At 42.3% G+C, this 10,030-nt stretch overlaps 1 pseudogene; it reads left to right on the top strand.

Annotated features, from left to right (window-relative positions):
- Window positions 1–6,780: 6,780 nt before the first annotated feature.
- On the top strand, window positions 6,781–6,870 carry LOC112437230 (U7 small nuclear RNA; annotated as a pseudogene).
- The last annotated feature ends 3,160 nt before the right edge of the window (window positions 6,871–10,030 follow it).

Below are 10,030 nucleotides of genomic sequence, written 5' to 3'. Positions count from 1 at the left end.
ATGTAGGATAAGTGCTCAACAAATGTTAGCAAGTATTCAAAGAACCAAACCAATTTCAATACTGGCTGGCAATTTCTGTATTACTCTTTTCCTAAAGTCTACCCTACAAGGATTTAATAATTTGACTTCGCTTTTGATTGTTTAACACAAGATGCCTCATTTTTCAAATTTACATTTCTGTAATTGTTATTGTTTACATTTTTGTCATAGTTGTTTTTCTTCTTAATCCATTTTAACTGTCCAATTGTGCTTTTATTATTAGCTGTCTTACCCACTGCTTTGATGCAGTCAAATATAAGATAAATAACTAAATTTAGGCCAGTTTATACCACATTATCAAGGCTGTTGTTGTGTCAATAAAAATAATAATAGGGCTTCAAGGACTGAAATTATCTGTCCCACATGTTCTGAATCTTTTAAATAATCTATGAAGACTAGGCACAGTTGCTGTGATTCTACTGCAGTGATATAAATATGACCTTCCACGAAAAAGCATGTCATGGCCAGAAGTAAAATTCAAAGCAGCAGGTTGGGTTTCAGAGTCTACGATGCTAGAATATGCTGCCTCTCTGGTTACAGGGAAATAAATATAGACCAGACTGATTATGTGAACACATTTTATTTAACTTTGCCCATCTTTACTCATTTCCCAGCCAACAGAAACTAAATCAACCCAGCTATAAGTAGGTCTGCTTATCTCTTTCCTTCCAGCCTCAGAAATTTCCCTTCTTTTCAAGGCTAAATTTTCCATCTTTGCTGTTGAGTTTATTCCCTTGCTGTCTTGCTAAATTACCTGTCCATTTTTTTTCTTTTTTTTTTTGAGACGGAGTTTTGCTTTTGTTGGCCAGACTGCAGTGCAGTGGTGCGATCTTGGCTCACCACAACCTCCATCTCCCGAGTTCAAGCAATTCTCCTGCCTCAGCCTCCTAGGTAGCTGCAATTACAGGCATGCGCCACCATGCCCGGCTAATTTTGTATTTTTAGTAGAGATGGGGTTTCTCCATGTTGGCCAGGTTGGTCTCGAACTCCTGACCTCAGGTGATCCACCCGCCTCAGCCTCCCAAAGTGATGGGATTACAGGCGTGAACCACCGTGCCTGGCCTGTCCATTTCGTTTCTGGTGACTTTGATGTCTCCATTTCCACTGGTTCCTTTCCTTGATATCCACAAATACATAACTAATTTCCCTAACAGAAAAACATCTCCTCAAAGCCTCTGCTTCAGCTTCTGAGTGTCTTCCTTTCTTCTTCCTTCCTATCAAAGTTTCTTCACTCCACATTTCCATCTCCTCACAGTCTTCATGCCACTGTGGTCTGGCTCTGGCCACCACTCCCCTGAGTGGCTCTAAGGCCACTGGCTGGTGATCTCCTACCTGCCAAGTCCATGAGTCTTTTTCTGTCATGTTATTTGACCTCACTGGGCTTGGTGGTTGACCATTCACTCCTTGAAACTCTCCTTACCTGGAATTTGTAACACAGTTTTATAATTTTTCACACTTGTCTTTCTCTAATGTTTTCTTTTCAGTTTGCTGTATCACAACCTCCTCTTCTGCCCCACCTTGGGCACTGGTATTACCCATGCTTCCATCCTTGGCTGTCTACTTCCTACTCTCAACCCACTTTCTGCTTAATCTCATGGATTCCCATGATTTCAGCTAGTGCTGGTGATCTCCAAAGCTGTATCTCCAGCCCTGATCATTCTTAGCATAATACTTGTTTTGAATATTCAAACGTCTAGAAATCTGTTGGTGTCCTACAGACATGTCAAACTGAACTGACTACATCTCCTTCCCTGGAGCCTCTTTCAATTCCTTGTAAGCAAATTTCTGCTACCTTAAAAAAAATCCAGCCAAAATCCTGGTAGTGAAGCGGGAAGAATGTCTGGCTGTCTGACGATAGCCTGTGGCCTCAACAGATCATTTATATAAGAATGTGACAGAAATGTGCTAGCTATGTCATACAGTTGTGTCCAGAGATGAGGGGAAAGATTTCATCACATTCCTATTTCAGGGAATAACACCACCAACCAGTTAGCCACATGCTGTGGTAGAAACTAGCTAAGCCCCGGTTGCTATCCTGCTATCCTGGTCTACTCATCAACAGCTAGGTGAATTTGGGCAAGGATTTTTGTTTGTTTGTTTGTTTGTTTTTAATTGAGACAGAGTTTCTCTCTTGTTGCCCAGGCTGGAGTGCAGTGGCGCAATCTCAGCTCACTGCAATCTCTGCCTGCTGGGTTCAAGTGATTCTCCTGCCTCAGCTTCCTAAGGAGCTGGGATTACAGGTGTGCGCCACCACGCCCAGCTAATTTTGTATTTTTAGTAGAGACGGAGTTTCACCATGTTGGCCAGGCTGGTCTCAAACTCCTGACCTCAGGATATCTGGCTGCCTTGGCCTCCCAAAGTGCTAGGATTACAGGCGTGAGCCACTGTGCCTGGCCTGGGCAAGGTTTTAAACCTTGCTAGGTTTCTATTTCTTCTTCTGTCAAATGGGGATAATAACATTGTTGTTTACCTACCTAGGATAACATAAAAGATCAGATTGTTCAATTAGACTCACAGGACTCAGTAATCTTATCCACTATTGGCCTTTACTGAGAATTTGAAAGATACACATGATATTGAGACTTGGGCCAAGCACAGAGATGCTGAGGACCACCAGTGCAGCTCCCGGTCCTCTCTCGCCATATTAGGATGCACCCTGGCACAAAATGGACATAGGAGGTTTTTAAGTGATGCATGCAGGATATAACTTACATAAAGAGGTCAGGAAACACCTTTGTTTTATACTTCAGTAATTACACAGCTAACAGATCAGCTATATCCTGGTAAATTATTGCATAAATAAGGGCTTTTTGTTATCTTTCTGATTGTAAATGCCATCAATAAGTATTTAGGAGACTGGGCCAGGTGTGGTGGCTCACGCCTGTAATCCCAGCACTTTGGGAGGCTGAGGTGGGCGGATCACAAGGTCAGGAGATTGAGACCATCCTGGCCAACATGGTGAAACCCTATCTCTACTAAAAATTAGCTGGGTGTGGTGGTGCCTGCCTGTAGTCCCAGCAACTCAGGAGGCTGAGGCAGGAGAATCGCTTGAACCTGGGAGGCGGAGCTTGCAGTGAGCCGAGATCAGGCTACTGCACTCCAGCTTGGGCAACAGAGTGAGACTCCGTCTCAAAAACAAACAAACAAACAAACAAACAAACAAAACACAACAAAATTAGCTGGGCATGGTGGCAGGTGCCTGTAATCCCAGCTACTCAGCTACTCAGGACGCTGCGGCAGGAGAGTCACTTGAACCTGGGAGGCAGAGGTTGCAGTGAGCCAAGATCACGCCATTGCACTCCAGCCTGGGCAACAAGAGGGAAATTACATCTCAAAAAAAAAAAAAAAAAAAAAAAATGGTTTCACTAACCTTCCTCCCCCGGCCAGGTGGCTGGGAGTTCCTAGATTATGCTGTGGGATTATAGCGTCTGGGCCATTCTACCTGCTCTAACTACCTTTCTTCTGAAAGGCACTCTCTGCCCTGGTCTTTCAGGGTTCACAGTCTCTATCTAACTAGCCTGCCTCCCTAGCTGAATTAATCACTCTCTCCTGATGAGGTTCAGGACATGTTACCCCAAAAGATAGCATCTTGGCATTTGAGAAAACAGCAGAATTAGTAAGGTCACTCTCACCTCCCTCTTGCCCTTCTTTGGAGTGAATCATAAAACCCTCACTCCAGAAGTAGCCTTCCTATGTGCAGAGGAAAGGGGCATTAGGAACATCCTAATCCTGAAGAGACACCAAGAAGAATCTGAACAAACAGGACTTGCTGAGTTCCCCTCAGTTTCTTTCCATTAGATCACATCCTCTTTGTCTAATCATACTTCCTCATGACTACCCACTGGCTGGGGCTGGTCCTGGACTGATAAGTACACACTTGATCTCAGCCAAAGAGCAGAGAAGCGACGGACTGACCAAGTATAAGGAGGCTCCAGACAACGTGCAGACACCCAGCAGCTGGCCCTTTTGCTTTTATACATCATTGCCCCAGAGAAACTCCTGAGCATGTACACAAGGCAAGCAGTACAAGGATGTTCACTACAACATGGTTTATAGTAGTGAAAAATTTAAACCTAGCACAAAAATGTGCAAGTTTCTTTGTTTCTTTTTTTTTCTTTTTCTTTTATTTTTTTAATTTTTTTATTTTTTAAGACGGAGTCTTGCTCTGTCACCCAGGCTGGAGTGCAGTGGCGTGATCTTGGCTCACTGCAACCTCTGCCTCCCGGGTTCAAGCGATTCTCCTGCCTCAGCCTCTCGAGTAGCTGGGACTACAGGCCCACGCCACCATGCCCAGCTAATTTTTGTATTTTTAGTAGAGACGAGGTTTCACCATGTTGGCCCAGATGATCTCGATCTCCTGACCTCATGATCTGCCCGTCTCAGCCTCCCAAAGTTTTGGGATTACAGGCGTGAGCCATCGCACTTGGCCAAGTTTCCTTGTTTCTTTGGGTCTTCATTTGGAATATAAGCCTGTTTGCTTAGTTTTTTATTTCCTCTCACTACTTCTGCCTCAAATCCTCTGGTGAAAAAGTTTTTGTCTCTAAGACCTTCAAACATACTAGATAACCTAATAATTTCATCTTTCTTTGGAGGCAGCCCTCCTGCCCTAAGCAGGACTGTTTGTCATCCAGGCTTGCTGTACAGCTGTCACCCCATCAATGCTAGGGGACCCCTCAGCCTCACTCCTGGGCTGCAGCTCCTGTTTCCTGAACCCCACATCTTCCTCTGCATCGTGTACTGCCTGGTTTTGGTGGAGTAAAGGCCCTTGGGAGGTAGATTTTTTTTGAAATCTTGCATCTCTGAAAATGCTTCTTTTTTTGCTCCTCTTACCTGATAGTTTAATTTTTCAAGTTCAAATCTCAAACTATCTTCATTAGATAATCTGAGAACACTTCCACTACAAAACACCTAAAAATGCTGGATACAGGCTGGGTGCGGTGGCTCACACCTGTAATCCCAGCACTTTGGGAGGCCGAGGCAGGCGGATCACAAGGTCAGGAGATTGAGACCATCCTGGCTAACACGGTGAAACCCTGTCTCTACTGAAAATACAAAAAATTAGCCGGGCGTGGCAGCGTGTGCCTGTAGTCCCAGCTACTCAGGAGGCTGAGGCAGGAGGATGGCGTGAACCCGGGAGGCAGAGCTTGCAGTGAGCCGAGATTGCACCACTGCACTCCAGCCTGGGTGACAGAGCGAGACTCTGTCTCAAAAAAAAAAAAAAAAAAAAGCTGGATAAAATAGAACAAAATCATTTAAACACACATCCAAGCATCCAAGAAAATAGGTAAAAGCCCCAGAGGCTAGGAGAAAACTAAACTCTGGGACCTAGAGTCTATGAGCAACGTGGCACAGCTCTAGGGAGGTTGCCAGCTCAGTAACCTAGAAGCTTGGTTTTTGTTTACACCAAGTTAGAAGAGCAGGCTTTGAGTTTACTGGATGCAGAAAATGGATACTGACATCTCTGCAGAGAGCTGGGGCTTTTAAAGGTGATGTGGGGATAAAAGGGTGAACTAGCAAAAAAATGTCCCTGCACACAGGGAGACAAGAATGAAGACTATACGTCTTGGCCTGGACTCAAAGTAGGGTGAAAACTCTTGCTTATTAATTTGTGGCCATTGTATACCATTGTTTGAGATTTGAGTTTCTGCTACCAGCACATTCTGGAAGCAATGACTCCCCTTACCCATCTGATTCTTCTGGCAACACATAGCACCTTTTGTGGATGTCTGGTTTAGGTTAAAAGGTGTTGTCTGTAGCTGCGGATTAGGAGAATGTTTCTCAGAGTGTAGGCTACAGACTACTTGTATTGGAATCTCTGGGGAACTTGTTAAAGATTCAGATTCTTAGGCCTTACCCTAGAGCTAACAAATCAGAATATCCGGGAGACTACATTTTTAACAAGTTTCCCAAGCAGTCCTTGGACACACTAAAACTTGAGGCCACTTGATTAAAGCCAAGCTGAGTGACTCTTAAAGGGCCTTTGCTTTCAAAGCTCAGCAGGTCAGTAAAGGAACTGGCTGGAGCTGGTCCTGGACTGATCAAGTACACACTTGATCTCAGCCAAATCACAGAGAAGCGATGGACCGACCAAGTATAAAGAGGCTCCAAATAACGTGCACACACCCAGCACCTGGCCATTTCACTTTTAGGCATTGCTGCCCTGGAGAAACTCCTGAGCATGTGCACAAGGCGAACAGTACAAGGATATTCACTACAACGTGGTTTGGAGTAGTGAAACAACTCAGTGGCCCATTAGTGAGGGGAATGAAAAATTGTGGTATAGTCAATACTCTAACAGTGAAAATGAGTGACCAAATGTATAAAAATCAGTGGATTTCAAAAACTTAAGTGAAAAAAAAGTAAGGATATTATTTACATAAACTTTAAATTTTTATAAAATAACTATATATTGTTTATAGGTAAAGTATATAAATACGGGTTGATCATGCCCCAGTTTCAGGAGAGTGATTGCTTCTACAGATGGAGAGAGAGGACCAGGACTGCAGAGGGGATTTCAATTTTGTTTTTTTTTAAAAGAAGCATATTTTCTGCTCACCCCCTGCCCTCACCTCAATTTTTGTCAGTTACTGTTCTTACAGGGTAAACGTTTATACAATTTACATTTTATTTTGTAACTCCAAGTAAGTTTTCTATGTTTTGCCTATAATTGTTTCAAAAATTAAAAACTTTTAAATAGCATTTCAGCTTTGTGACTATGTAAATATTATTAACTAAATAACCAATTGTTACAGCTCTTTTAGAATTTGTCTAGCAGGTTTTCTGTTTTTTGTTTGTTTGTTTGTTTTTTGTTTTTTTTACTGGAAAACCCCCATTAAAAAAAGAACCAATTAATATGACTGGAGCCAGGGAATATTAATAAATGTAAATCCTCATGCCATTTGAAATGTTGGTCCAAGGAAATCCTTTTGGGCATCTGAAAATGATGAATCCTCTTAATCTCTTGCTGGCTTCTTTCACTTCTTTGGGGTTTCAATTTCTTGTATCCCATGTTGTCCTTTTTCTTGGACCCTCCTTTAATTTTTGCTGGAAAATATGTTTGAATAATTTTGTCATCCAAGGAATATGAACAGTAAATGTTCCAAGTTCTTGTATGTCTGAAAATGCCCTACGATTGCCTTTACAAATAACTGGTACTTCGGCAGGGTTTAGATTGTACCAAGCTTTTCTTCCTTGCTAACTATGAAGATGTTATGTTATTCATTGTTGTCCAGGATCCAATGTTGTTCATGTCAGGTGAAAGTTCTGTTTCTTTTTCTTTCTAGGAAATCCCCAAGATTTTAAGATTTCCCATTTATATTTGGAGTTGTGAAATTGTACCAAGATGTGTCTGGATTTTAATTCAATTTGACGTATCTTTACTGATGGCTCCAGGGTGCAAGGCACTGTTCAAGGTGCTGGGCTTCATTAGGGAACAAATCAAAGATTCCTGCCCTCCTGGAACTTACATTCTAGCAGGGGAGACAGGTCATAAATAATATGCATAATGCATAAGACAATTATGTAGTGTGCTAGTATTATATAGTGCTATCAAAAAAAGGAATAAATAGAGTAAGGAGAACTGAGAATGCTAGTGAGGGAGGTTTAATCTTATTTTTTTCTTTTTATTGAGGCAGGGTCTCACTGTGTTGCCCCAGGCTGGAGTGCAGTGGTGCAATCATAGTTCACTGCAGCCTCCACCTCCCAGATTTGAGTGATCCTTCCACCTCAGCCTTCTGAGTAACTGGGACTACAGGTGTGCGACATCACGCCTGGCTAATTTTTAAATTTTTTGTACAGATGGGGTCTCACCATATTGCCCAGGCTAGTCTTGAAATTCTGGGCTCAAGTGATCCTCCTGCCTTAGCCTCCCAAAGTGCTGGGATTATAGGCATGAGCCACCATGCCTAAGAGTTTAACCCTTTTACCTTAATTTTGTTCAGTGAACACTTTCAGTCTTAAAGACTCACATATTTCTTGAGCTTAAGAAAATGTTGTTCTGTGACTTCTTTGGGTATTCTCTCTCTTTCATTTTCTCTGTTCTTTCCTAATCAGACAGATGCTGGATCTCTGTGTCTGTCCTTGGCACTCTCTTATGTTTGCTGTCTCTTTGTTTTTCTTGCTCTACATTCTGAGATTCCTTGATTCCAGATCAACTGCTTGGTCTTTCGCTGCATCCAATTTATTATTTTGTGCACTTATTGAGTGTTCCCTATTGCAATCCCACTTTTAATTCCCAAGAATCTTTTCTTGTTCTTTGCTTGTTCCTTTCCCATAGCCACCTCTTCTCAGTTCTTGAATGCAGCATCTTCTCAAATTATTCTGAAGATAGTGACCACAATTTTTATAAAATCTTTCTTTCCTAAATTATCTCTGTTTCCTCCAAGGTCAATTTTTCTATTGGTCCAACTTGGATCTTCTCTTCCATGCTGTTGGTTTTCCTAATATATTTGCAATCTTTGGTTTTCTGTTTACATTGATGAATAAAGGACTATGTTCATTAGTATGGTAGTTTCCATGAGTGTCTTTGCAGAGATGTGTAAGTCACTGTTAGGCCCCTTCCTTGGCTGACAGAATCATCTGAGGGTTCTTTGTAAGTAGGTGGGGCCTATCAAAAGATAGAAACCCTTTTAGGTTGTCTGAAGGAGAAGCAAACAGTCAGGTTAGAGACATTCACAGTAGTTCAAGTGGGCTTTACCCTCCACTGAGGGGTAGATCTCTTTAGTATTTCAAACTGGGGTCTGCTTCATTCTCAAGCCCTATACCCCGCTTCAAACACTCCATGAGCCACCCTGGGCAACATAACAAGATCTCGTCTCTACAAAAAATTAGCCAGGTGTGGTGGTGCAAGTCTGTAGTCCAAGACTCTGGAGGCTGAAGTGGGAGGATCACTTCAACTCAGAAATTTGAAGCTGCAGTGAGCTATGACTGCACAACTGTACTCCAGCCTGGGTGACAGAGCAAGACCCTGTCTCTAAAACAACAAAAAACACTCCTTAGGAAGTTTGCCCACTTTCTTTAAAAAGCAGTTTTCCTGATTAATCTTGAGTGTGAAAGCCATTGCTTCTAGTTACTACATGTTCATGCACAGAAGAGGATAAGAGCTGACTATCTGAGCTATTCTCAGTGCTGTTCCTGAATGATCATCCAAAGTCTCCGTCTACTCTTTGCATTTGTTGATTCTGAGCTTGGACCTATGTCCCCTAGGAAGAATTCTGGTGCTTCAGTCTTAATCCTCTATTCTTTCTCCATTGCTGTTTTGTATTTTTCAGTTATCTACTGCTGCATAACCACCCCAAAATTTAGTGGCTTAAAACATTTAAAAAAGTATCATTTCTCATGTGGGTTGATTATGCAGTTGTTTTGCTTTATTTGGTGTTGAAAGGTTCATGACATCCTCCCATGGCTAATTTTTAGTGATACCTACTGGCTGGGATCTCAATTCAGGTTGTCAGCCAGGGACCTTAGTTCTTCTCCATGTTAGCCTTTCTACATGGCTGGTTGAGCTTCCTGACAGCATGGTGGCTTAGGTTCCAAGAAGGTGCATTCTAAGAGGATTAAACCCTAATGTACAAGCAGTTTTATAAGCCTCTGCTTACATTTCCTAATGTCTCACTGGCCAAAACAAACTACATAGCCAAGTTCACAGTCAAGTGGTAGGAGAGATGCTGTTTATTAGGGGCACCCAAAGTAACAGCACAATATTCTATGTATCCTTCACATTTTCTGGTTCACTAGTAGAACCCTTTCCTGTTTTCAAGTACTGTGTTTTTTCTTCTTTAAAAAATAAAACAGAGCTGAGATTGGTGGTGCACACCTGTAGTCCCAGATACTCAGGAGGCCGAGGTAGGAGCATTGCTTGAGCCCAAGAGATCAAGGTCAGCCTGGTAAACATAGCAAGACCCTGTCTCTAAAAGAAAAAAAAATGTGTGTGTGCATGTATGTGTATGTATGAGAGATACATACCCAGGAACAGTCTAGATACTACAACAAC

The sequence above is a fragment of the Pan paniscus genome, chromosome 16 (genome assembly GCF_029289425.2).
Source record: "Pan paniscus chromosome 16, NHGRI_mPanPan1-v2.0_pri, whole genome shotgun sequence".
NCBI classification, from domain to species: domain Eukaryota; kingdom Metazoa; phylum Chordata; class Mammalia; order Primates; family Hominidae; genus Pan; species Pan paniscus.
This window is presented reverse-complemented; position numbering and strand designations above follow the sequence as displayed.